Source organism: Delphinus delphis, chromosome 11 (genome assembly GCF_949987515.2).
Source record: "Delphinus delphis chromosome 11, mDelDel1.2, whole genome shotgun sequence".
Taxonomy (NCBI): Eukaryota; Metazoa; Chordata; class Mammalia; order Artiodactyla; family Delphinidae; genus Delphinus; species Delphinus delphis.
In genome coordinates, this window is record NC_082693.1 from 71,483,965 (window position 1) to 71,495,430 (window position 11,466).

An 11,466-nucleotide genomic window follows, 5' to 3' on the forward strand; every position below is an offset into this window, starting at 1 on the left:
TGCATGGTGGCTAATGTGGAAAATACACAGGAACTTTTCCTTGGAACTGGGGTGGGATGAAAAGTGCCTGCTGTGAACATCGCCATCTTTTCCCTGACACTTCCCCTCCAGTTTCTGAAGATATAGCAGAAAATAACCTTCTTTGAAGATACTGGGTAACAATTACATAAAACAAAAACATATTCTTGCAATGCACTTGTACTTTCAGAGATTCCAAGTTTAGTTCAGCTGCTGGATGAGCCAATTGATGTGTTTGCCTCCATAACCAGGTGAGGTCACTTGCTTGAGGAAGCCCACCCTATTCTTGGTAGTGTGATGGGCCACTGAGAGTTGGAAAGGGCACAAGAACCCTGAGGTCGCCTGAAAATTCTTCCCTGGGAAGGCAATTTCATGAATGAAGTCTTCCAAGCAAATGACACCAAACTTCCCCAGGTGCTCCTCAATCACTGTGTTGTCTGTTAGAGGGATGATTTTATTCTTGACCTTGGCTTGTCCGTGTTTCAAACTGAGTTCCCAAACAGACTTTAGATTTGCAAATTCCCCAGGCCACATAAGAGTCCACTATACCAAAGCGTTTTTATGGTATGAGGGTTTACTTACACAAAGATACCACTGAAAATCTTACTTAGGCAAAGTCTTGCAGTGGTACTCTGCACCAGTAAACTCACCACGTTAATCCTTTGGATGCCTACAACAAAGGCCAAGAAAGGTTTATCTGGCACTTTCAAGCCATGGGGTTTCCCTTCTAACCATCTAAGGTGCACCCTGTCATGTAGTTGCTGCCAGGAATCATTTAGGAACCATTCTAGTCACTTAAACTGGAACTCTTTTCATTTCCTCTGCTCCTTTTCTTGCAAAAGTGCCTGCCTCTCTTGGGTGGCTTTGAGGGCCTGATACGCCTTCCTCTTTTTAGGAGGTTTTCTGGAACCAAAGTGATCGTTTTTTTTTTTTTTTTCTCTCTTCTTTTCCCATCTTTCCAATGCTGCTGGCTACCGCTCATGCGCAGCCCCACTGCACTTTAATGACTGTCATTTAAAAGATGACCACGTTATGAGAGGCATAATACCTACCAGAAATAGATTTTTCACATTAAACCATCCTTTTTTAAAAAAATTCATTTTGGTTATACAAGCCTGTGTCAGAAATTTTACAAAATTGTTCATTCCTGTAAAAATTACTTTCAAAGATATCCTACCATTTTATCCCCAGAAAGTGACATCAGCTTCTACCACATAAGAAAAAACAAATGGCCTTAAGTGAACATCTTGAAGATAAGAATGCATGCTTTTAGTACAAGCAAGCTTTCTCCACACTTTCCTCTTTCTTCTTCACCCCATTCCCTTTGTCCTACCACTTTTCCTTTCCTTCCTTTGTTCTCCATTTCCAACTGCCGATGAAATATGGGACTTGCTTAGACCTACTTAGAGCAATCGTGGGTTTTAAGTTTGCTGACTGCTTTTCTAGCATGAGGATTTAGGCAGCGGGGAGCACAGACTGGGAATGTAGGCTAATGTTCCCAGGTTCTAAATATTACCAAATCAGAGAAGAATTGCATTTGTGAAACTGAAGAGAGAGACTTTTTATCTTTCAGTAACCCCCTATGCCGTCCTTAGCACCAAATGCAAAAGAAAGGGTGAGAGAAAGGGCAAGAGGACTTATCAGAGAAGAGACTTTCTGCTGAGACGTTATAAGTAACATGAAGGAAGAGTGAATTAAGTTTCAGTTAACAGCGCTGAACCCGCAAAGGAAAGGATGGGAAAAGGCAATAAAGAGCTGTGACAGTGCTGACTGAGGATCTAGCAAAAGGGCAGGGTGCCTTCCATCTGTTTGGAGAGTGCAGACTGAGCCGTTGGTGGGGGGCGGCGATCATCCTCAGGGAAGCTGTGACTCAGTGACTCCGCCAGCAATGATGTGTGGGCAAAGCAAAGAAGTACAGTAAAAAAAATGACTACCCAGAAAGTGGTGGTGACAGCAGCACTTACTGGCACCTGTAGTGAAAAAAGCTCACTCATTCACCTTTTCAAGTGTTGTTTGTGAAGCAGCTACTCTATGTAAATCAGAGTCCCTAAATATGCACCCTCTTCCAGATTCCCATAACTTCATATTTAGAGTCTTCCTAAATAGGATCCTTGTCTCTAGCCTCTCCCTATTCCAGTCTATTCTACACACAAAGTCCAAGAAATTCTTCCTCCTACACAAGAGTGGTTATATGCATACGTTCTGGAATTAGGCTTCCTGGATTCAAATCCTGGCTCCACAATTTATTAGTCTGTGATCTTAGGTTAAGTTAGCTAAAGTCTCTGGGCCCCCAAGCATCAGTCAGCTCGGGATAAGTAGCAGAAACAAATGTTCCCAACATCTTCCTGGTTTTAACAATAGCGATTTGCTTCTTGCTCATGTGTGTGTCCATCCTAGGTCTGACACTATGCTCTGCAAAATTCTCACTCTGTGATCAAGCCTAAAACTGCAGCCTCACCTGGATCAGGCCAGCCAGTGGCAGAGGAAAATCACAGAGTAACACTAAACCTTTTGCAGATTCCTCACCTGCAAAATTACTTCCTCATCCTTTCCTCCTTAATGCCATACTCACTTCCCTCTAAGATACAAATAAATGTTCAGCCCAACAAAGACAAAATAATTTGCCATTTTCTGCCCAATAATTAGGCTCGATATTTCATATACAGTTGGCTCAATTAATATAGAGTAATGGACCCACCCAGGGAAAACAGGTATTTCTACAAAAAAGAGTTCTGCTTATAAGATGAAACTAAGACATCAAGCCCTATTGTTACTTTGACATTGAACAAGTTAGCTCCAGCACAGGAATGTTGTGGAGGAAAAACTACATAAGAGCCTTTTTATTTTCAATGAATATGCCCACACATCTTCACATTTCTAAACACCTTTATAGCATATCATCTATTTCATACAATACAGCAAAATATAATGTCATGAAAGTGATTGCATTTGTGAAGATGATGACTAAAAATTAACAATGCTACACAGAAGAATGACAGCCAGTACATTCGTCAGGCTAGACTCACTGTTATCACAGACAACCCCAAAACTCAGTGACTTACAATAAATGTTTGCTTGTTCTCATCACAGTCCAGTGTGGGGTGATGGTAAGAGTGGCACAAAAGATCTCATCACAGTGCAATATGGGCTGGTGATGGCAAGTGTGGGGCTAGGAGATCTGCTCCACCTTCACATTCAGGAACCCAGGCCCCTTCCATCTCGCCATGTCTCCCTCCTGTATGTCCTTGGAGTCCTCTCTATTCAGCTGTAAGATCAGTAAAGAGATTAGAGGATTGCATTTAGGAGGATTTTATGGCCTAGGCCTGAAAAAGGTGTATATCCCTTCTACCTCATCCAGTGACCACAACTCTGACACAAAGCTGCACCTAACTGCAAAGGAGGCTAGGAAATATCGTCTAGCTACGTGTCCGAAAGAAGGCAATTTGGGAAAAAAACAGTCAATCTGTTCCACAGTGACTTAGGCTCACTTTCTAGCTAGGTGACTTGATCTAGTACACAAGCCTTAAAGGCAGTGATTCAAATATGTGAATTTACAGAAGCACAAATTACAACATGTTCTATACATTTGGCCTCATGTGCCATGTATCTTTGGAAATGATGGTCTGTTTTGCTATTATAAAGAACCGTTCTGACACAAATTGCTGAATCATTATGTGAAATGAAGGTGTCTGATCACTGGGTTAGGCTATTTGTAAGCTAACAAGTAGAAGAGAAAAGCCTTTCAAATGCTCACCCGCAGAATAAACACACAGACACAGAAGACCATCATGCTATGCTTTGTGCAAACACACAAACTCCTCCCACAGAGACTGACATAATGGAGGGGAAAAAAAGAGAGAGAGAGAGAGAGAGAGAAGGAAAGGATATCTACACAAGGCATTGAACCAAATCAAATGTTTTGGGATACGCTTGACTACCTGCCCTGATAAGGAATAAGATGAATTTGTAAGATTTGCCTGGCCTCACAGTCAATAATTGTTAGAAAATTGTCAGGCTCAAGATGGATGACATCATGTAGGGCAAATGAAGATCATTTCCTTCTACACTGATTGGTGCTTGAGGTTTGTTTATACCCCAGCTGCCTGGGCCTTGTAAGTAACCAGATATCATAGGTTTGAAACAGGCTTTCCATTTGCATCACTGGGCAATGAGTGCAGCCAACAGGAAGCCCAGTGATTCAGATAACTTGTTTTAATTGAAATCAATACCAACACAGGCAAAAACTGCCTGGAATGGCAGTGCTATGCTCTGATGGAAGATTTTCATGATCTCTACCCATGATAACCATTATTAAGAACAAACTGTTAACTTCAACAGTGACATATAGTGCTTTCCAAGAGGAAAGAACAAGTTTGGGGACCAGAAAACTGTCCAGAAAAAGTTTTGGACAGTTTTCAATAAGGAAAAAAAAAAAAAAGAAAGAAATTTTACTTCTTCAGGTCTCTATTAAGTTTCAGTCCCAGACTCAAGTTCAATTCCAATTTGAATTTCCAATAAGTGGAAAGAGAAGATTAGCCACCCTAGTCCCTCTCCTGCCAACTCTTCTCCAGCCTTTCTTTTCCACTCTCACCCAGATTAGGTCTGGTGAAAAAGAGAATAATTATGACAATTAATATTTATTGACTATCTTCCAGGTGCAGGGCTGTGTTCTAGTCCAGGGATCAGCAAACTTTGTCTATAAAAGGCCAGATAGTAAATATTTTAGGCTTCATGAGCCATACCGTCTTGGTTGTGACTATTCAGTGCTGCCTATGTTACGCAGACACATAGAAAATACATAATAACTTGGTGTCCCTGTGTTCCAACAAAACTTTATTTGTAAAACAAGCAGCAGGTCAGATTTGGCCTACAGACCATACATCATTTATGGACATAGTTATGGACACTAGAGTTTACATATTTTACTTATCTTCACTGAGGAGGGTATTACTATCTTATTTTACAGATGAAGTAGGCACCCCCCCCCCCAAAGCTTTCCCTCTAGTTATGGGTGAAGCTGTGTCTATACTAAAGGCAAGTCTAACACCAAAGCAGCCTATACTTTTCCAGCTTTGCCACTCTACTGCATGACTGGAAAAGGCAGTTAGGCAGCCTGGACAGTCGCAGAAGCTACACCTCTGGGCCTGATTGCAAATTGCAGCTGCTAGTTTGAAGAGTTGCCCAACTCTTCTCTCCTGGTGATCCAGTGTTGACCTAACCAAATTTTCATGATGCAAGGTATATAAAGAGTCAGATACCACTGAAAACAAGCACTGTCAGAGAGTGTAAACCCCTAAAAAATATTCATTCCCATGGCCTCTGGGACCTCACCTCCAACACAGGTCAAGAATTGGGCCAGATCTGAAGAGTATTTGAGCATTAACTTGGTATCACACAAATACCATATTTATAGCATCCATGTATTTAATGCCCACCAGTAAGATGGGGAGTAAGGGTAGCTATATCTCCAGAGCCTTGCGTGGAACTTGACACATAGGAAGTTCTCAAGAAATATTGGTGCCATGTCTTCATGGATAACTGAGGTAATAAAACTTATTTATTACAAATAAAAATATAATTGTAATTGTATAATTATATATTATATTAATATGATAAGTATATATTATTATAATCACATGTAGTAGAATTATATTACATGTAATTATAATTACCTATTACAATATATAAATAAATTAAAAGTTTTTATAAGCAATGTAATAAAAGTAAGGTATTATTCCTGCTTTCTGTAAGCTGACACGCCAATAGAAAAGAAGAGAAATATACACATATGTTATTGGCCCTGCATTATTGCTGAGAAGTAAAAAGTGCTCTAATTGTTCGGAGGAGAACAGAAAGCTTAACTCCCTCTTCTGCAGGCACATCTTCATAAAGGAGATGGCATAGAGGCCGGCTCTTGGAACTGAGTAGGATTAGGCAGGTGGAGATGTTGGTAGGTGGAGGAAGGGCATTTCAGGCAAAGAAGACATGGTGAGCAAAGATAGGGAGATGGGAAAAGGTCAGCCATCTTAGTAGAAGAGAAGCTGCCTGGTTTGACTAGAGCATTGAGCAGGAAGGGGGAATAATGAAAGATAAGGCCAGAAAGATAGGTTGGGAGAAAGTATAACTTCAATCATAAAAGAAGAGTTTTGAAATAAAAACTAATGATGGGAAATGTATTTCCAAACAGAAAAGTATTCCAAAGTTTTCTCCAAAAAGTAGAGTTATCTTCCTAATTAAAAGACATTGATAGAAAAAAAAAAGCTTTGCTGAGTTGTAATAAACTAGAAAAAATTGGTGTCTTAATGTAGAGGAAATAGTGTCACTAAACAGTCATTTGTAAAGTTATTATGTTTTTAGTTGCTTAATGTGTGAATTTACACACATTAATTCTAATTGATCATGTCTCAGGAGGTACTATCACCTCATGAGGGAGGAACAGAATGTAATTTTTCTCATTGTTGTATTTCCAGCACCTAGCACGGTGCCAGGTATGTGGCAGAAGCCCAATAAATGTTTAAAGAAGAAATGAATAAAGTAATACTGCCCTTTGTATTCATAAAAATAAGCATCTTTTTGTTTATTTCTTGGTGTAGGTAACTACATGTCAGTAATTCGAAAGCCAACTAGGAAATTCACCAAAAAAAAACCACCCAATAAAACAACAAACACTACTTAGGTTAAGACCCTTGCCTTGATTTTAGTGTTGATTGACGAAAGAATCAATTAAACCTGGGTTCTTATTTTAAAATCAAAGCCCTTTGAATTTAGCCATATGTGAGAGATCCATGTAGTCCATTATTTTCTGACGGCTACAAATAATTTTAACATAGAAAATAATGCTTAAATCAAAAAAATGATCATCGGCCTCCTAACTGTTCTTCCAGCCCACGCCCACTGCCCACTCCTGTGTGACCTACAGTGCTCCTGAGTTATCTTCTTCAAATATGAGCGTGATTTTAACACTTTGTAATCCCAGATTAATGGGTCAATTTAAACTGAAAGATTTGCAAAACCTTACTAGCAATATCCTAGCAAGAAAATTACAACAGAAGGTAAATCATGGCCTGCAGCCTAGAGGGTTTTCATGGGAATTCCTGTGTCTGTCTGGGCCAGTCTTTGGGGTCTAGACTGAGGGAAATCAGTCCCTACATTTGCTAATCACTGAAGCTAAAGCAGGATTTCCGTGCCAAGTAGGCAAAGCATAATCCTTAGAGACACGCCTGCCTCTGAGTAAGATGATGAAACCCCCAGATGGTGACTTGTTGTTTCCATACAGCACAGGCAAGTGTCCAGTGTTGACCAGGCATGAAACTGAAGCATGAGAACGGTCCAGAGCTGAATAGTGAATGCAAGGCTTTTTCTTTTTCTTTTCTTTCTTTCTTTTTTTTTTTCCTGGTCTTTAGCTATTGTTGTGTACTTAAGAAAACATCTCTTGGTGGTAACGGTTACAGTGGTGGTAGATGGCATCCCACTGCCTTGCAAGAAACGGCTAGCTCCTGAGGTTACTGCAGTGGCTCTGTCTGAGCAGTGTGGCTTCCAAAAGTGGAGGTGGAAATTAACTGGCATTTAGGTAGCAAAGCTGCAGGGATAATTAGTAATTCGACACACAGCCGTTCAGGGCAAGGTCAACAGGAGGAGTAACATAGCATCATATGATAACCGTTTAATGGGCTCTGTGAAATGAGTGTGTGGTCTAGGCTCAGCTCTGCCCAGGTACTGGTTCCCACACTCCCAGGCTTGGGAGAGGGTCAACTGAACACAAAGAGTCAACATACAGCTCTGGCTGGATAGAGTTAGCCACCAAAGCCCCATTAGACCAGAAGTTGGAGCTCCTTCTGGATAAGTAAAGTCGTTCAATGAAGCTACAAATGCGTGACATTTTAACTGTACTGAGCCAGCTACATTTTACCAGTTGGTGTAATTTTTCAACTTGAATAGTTTTTCCATTTCTTTGCCACAGCATTGTGACAGGGACTGGACAGAGTCACGCTGATCCTGGGGAAAATGAGATGTTTGGATAGAGAAAAGGCAGGAAGGCTTCGTGTTGAACGTTTACTAGCAGGAAAAATTTAAAAATGGCCTTCCGTTCATGAGCAAGGCTTCACAGTGGCCTGACACCATGGGAATTCACCAGACAGTTGGGTGGAGCTCAGCGACCTCTAGTTATGAAGTTTTCACCCTTCCTTCGCCTCAACTGGATTCATGAGAGTGTCCATTTTCAATGATGCCAAACCTTTCTTTAACAATAGAGATCACTCTTCTGTGTTCAGTGAGAACCAATTAATGTCATTATGTTAAGAATTGCTACTAACATTTTTTCAACACTAATGCTTTGTAGATATTTAATTCAATTGCCATTTGTTACAGACCTACTGTGTCCTATTCTAGAAAGCATTCACCCTATGCCCCAGGTTCCATCTAAAGAGAGCCCAAGCATAGGTTAACACATAAATAGTTTTCTAATTCTTTACAACAAGTGTCAGCAAACTTTTCTTGTAAAAGGCCAGATAGTAAATACTTTCAGCTTTGGGGGCCCCACATGGTTTACTCTCTGTGCAACTACTCACCTCTACCTTGTAGCCTGAAGGCATCTATGGACAATACATCAATGAATGAGTGCAGCTGTGTACTGATAAAACTTCATTTTAAAAGCAGGCACCAGGACTGTGGATTGTAATACAAAATCACCAGAACATCAAACTGAGAGGGAAAGAAAGAAACAACCACAGCTTACTATTTTGTTGAAACTATAATCTGATTTCTTTCAGTCATGGCTATGGAGAATTAATCCCCCTTAGTCAGATGCAGAAGCAGCTTCATTGTCAGAGTATTTTATTAATTCATGATTTATGCTTTACCTACTTTCAAAAAAAAAATAAATCCCAAGTGGCTGTTACAGGTAATATATACGTAAAGGTTCACCTACATGGTGTAGCTGAAGAGACATTCCCCAACCAATGCAATTCTAGGTAGAATTATATGTCATCGATTAGAAATTCATCTGAGACAAAAATCTGACTTCTTCTAACACTTAGTTAAGATGGGCTGTGTCAAGCTTGAGCAGACAAAGCCAGCGAGGAGAGAGGGCTTCTCAGGCAATGAGCAAATCAGATCATGAGCCAGCAGAGAAAACGCTCTTTAGGACAGAGTAGGAGCCACATTTAGAGTTGGTGTCAAATCATAGCTTTATGCATCATTAAAGAGGTGAGAACAGGGAGAAAAAAAAGCACTAACACTTTCTGAGAAATTACTATATGCCTAGCATGGTATTAGTAAGTACTTTAAAATGAGCTATCCATTCAATCTTTTTGATACTCCAAAGTAAGTATGCTTATCCACATATTACAGGAAAAAAAAAAAAAAGGAAACATTTTCCTTAAATTTACACAACTGGTACCTCTTAGAGTTGGAATCTGAACCCATCTCTCTCTAGTTCCAAAGCATATGGCTTTCTGTTATACAACACTGCCTCTTGAGCACAAAATATCAACATTTTGCCTATCTTAAGTCAAGGATTCTCTTACTTCTTCCTAATTCCTTTAACCTATGACATGCTCTTATTGTCTGTTCATTGTTGAATCAAATCATGGTTAATATAACCTTAATCAAAACCCAGTCCTATGATTGGTATATAGTTCCTCGGATTTGAGGTTAACTAGCCCACCAGAGATCAAATAACAGGTCGTATGTCAAAAACTATATTCCACCTCTTTTCTCACTCGGTTAACTGGAGCTGGCTTCCAAATAGTGCATAACCCTCATGCATTTGGCTACCAGTTAGTCCTGAGAGTATAATGATTAAAAGAAAAAGAATAGCTAACATTTACTGGGTACTAAGTATGCACCAGTCTGTGTGACATCATTCAGAATCCTTTGATGATCCTCTAAGGAGAGTAGAACTGTGATGCCATATTATGTAAACTACTTCTCACTAAGAGGATAATCTGCTTTGGGTCACCCAACTGGTAAATAGCAGAGCTGAGATTCAAATTCTCATCTGCTTAAATTACTTCTAAATTCAGACCTTAGAGAAAACTCACAAGGATGTTTTTCCTGCTTATCAGTGACAAGACCCCCCCTCCCCCCACCCCCACCCCCCCCCCACCCCCACCCCACCCCACCCCCCGGTCAGGTAGGTACCTTGTTTCTTTCACTTCCTGAATGAAACTTTTGGCCCCAGGAAAGTAGTTTGAGGAAGAGTAGGCAGCTGTATTCACTCTTCCTGCTGCCTCAAGAACCCCTACAGAAACTGGGAGCTAAAAGTAGTAGAAGAAAGAAAGGGAAGGGACAGACATTGTTGAAGGAGAAACAGAATTGCCTTAATAATAAAGCTTTTTCAAAAATTTGCTTTGGAGAATTTAAATGTATGTACATGTTTGTCCAAAAGCGATCAAAAGTAAAATTCAAATACTGTACTTACCAGTACTTGCATTTTACTCACGTAGAGATAGAATTTGTACAAAACATATAAGAAAGTGAATAAGAGTTCTTTCTCTCTTTTTTATTTCTCAACAACCAGCTACCCAGAGCACCTCATTATAGGTTTTCCAGTGTTACAAACCCAGGAGTCCCTGGCTTTATACTGAATTTCAGAAAGCCCACATTCTATGTGCATTCACCTAAGGCTGTGAATCAAATGACAAACTGTTCATTTTATTCTCAAGTAGGAACATTCCAGTTTCGCTGACAATGTTACACATATATTGTCCTTTTAGTCTTTCTTTACAACAGAGTATAATGATAAATCTCTTTGCCTATATGGAATCAAGATATGATTCTAAAACAACAAAGACTGTAATTGTATTAGCAGCACAATGAGTCACCCTATCACTTATATCCTGAATAAATGTGAGATGCATCTGTTGAAATGGAATCCGTGGGCTCCTTTTAATGGGCCAAATGTCTCCAAGGACAAAATAGTGGGAGGAAGTGATCCAGCTGCTCAGACTACAAATCTTTTGTCCTTGAAAGAAAAATCAGCAAAGCATCCTGTAAAAAATAATTGTACGCACTTTACCTTGGGAAAAGATTAACAAAATTTAGGTAGAACACTGATCATTTGACTATTTCTATTGCTATTCATTCCTCACAGGAGGTCTGGCAAGAGTGAATTTTCCTCCCTGATGTGTTCCTCAAATTGTGATTTTCAAACTTTTTCAAGGCCACTTCAGAGAAGCAAAAGAGCATATAATCTACCTGCCTTACCCACTCCCATTGCTACTGCAAAAAACAAAACAAAACAAAAAAACCCTCACCAAATAAATGGAAAGGAGAGTGTCGTGGATAAGGTGTCAAGGGAAGGGATGAACCAAATGTTCCTTAGTGTGAAAATAAAAAATATAACATAAAACTTATTGTATAAAGTGGGGGCATCCTAGGACTTTAAAACTGCTCAGGGCCCCTCTGAATGGCCCTGGCTGATCTGCAAATGCCCTTGGACCAGGGCAA

At 39.9% G+C, this 11,466-nt stretch overlaps 1 pseudogene; it reads right to left on the reverse strand.

The window, feature by feature from the left end:
- Positions 1-219: 219 nt before the first annotated feature.
- Positions 220-1,000, reverse strand: LOC132433269 (large ribosomal subunit protein uL30-like; annotated as a pseudogene).
- Positions 1,001-11,466: the final 10,466 nt, after the last annotated feature.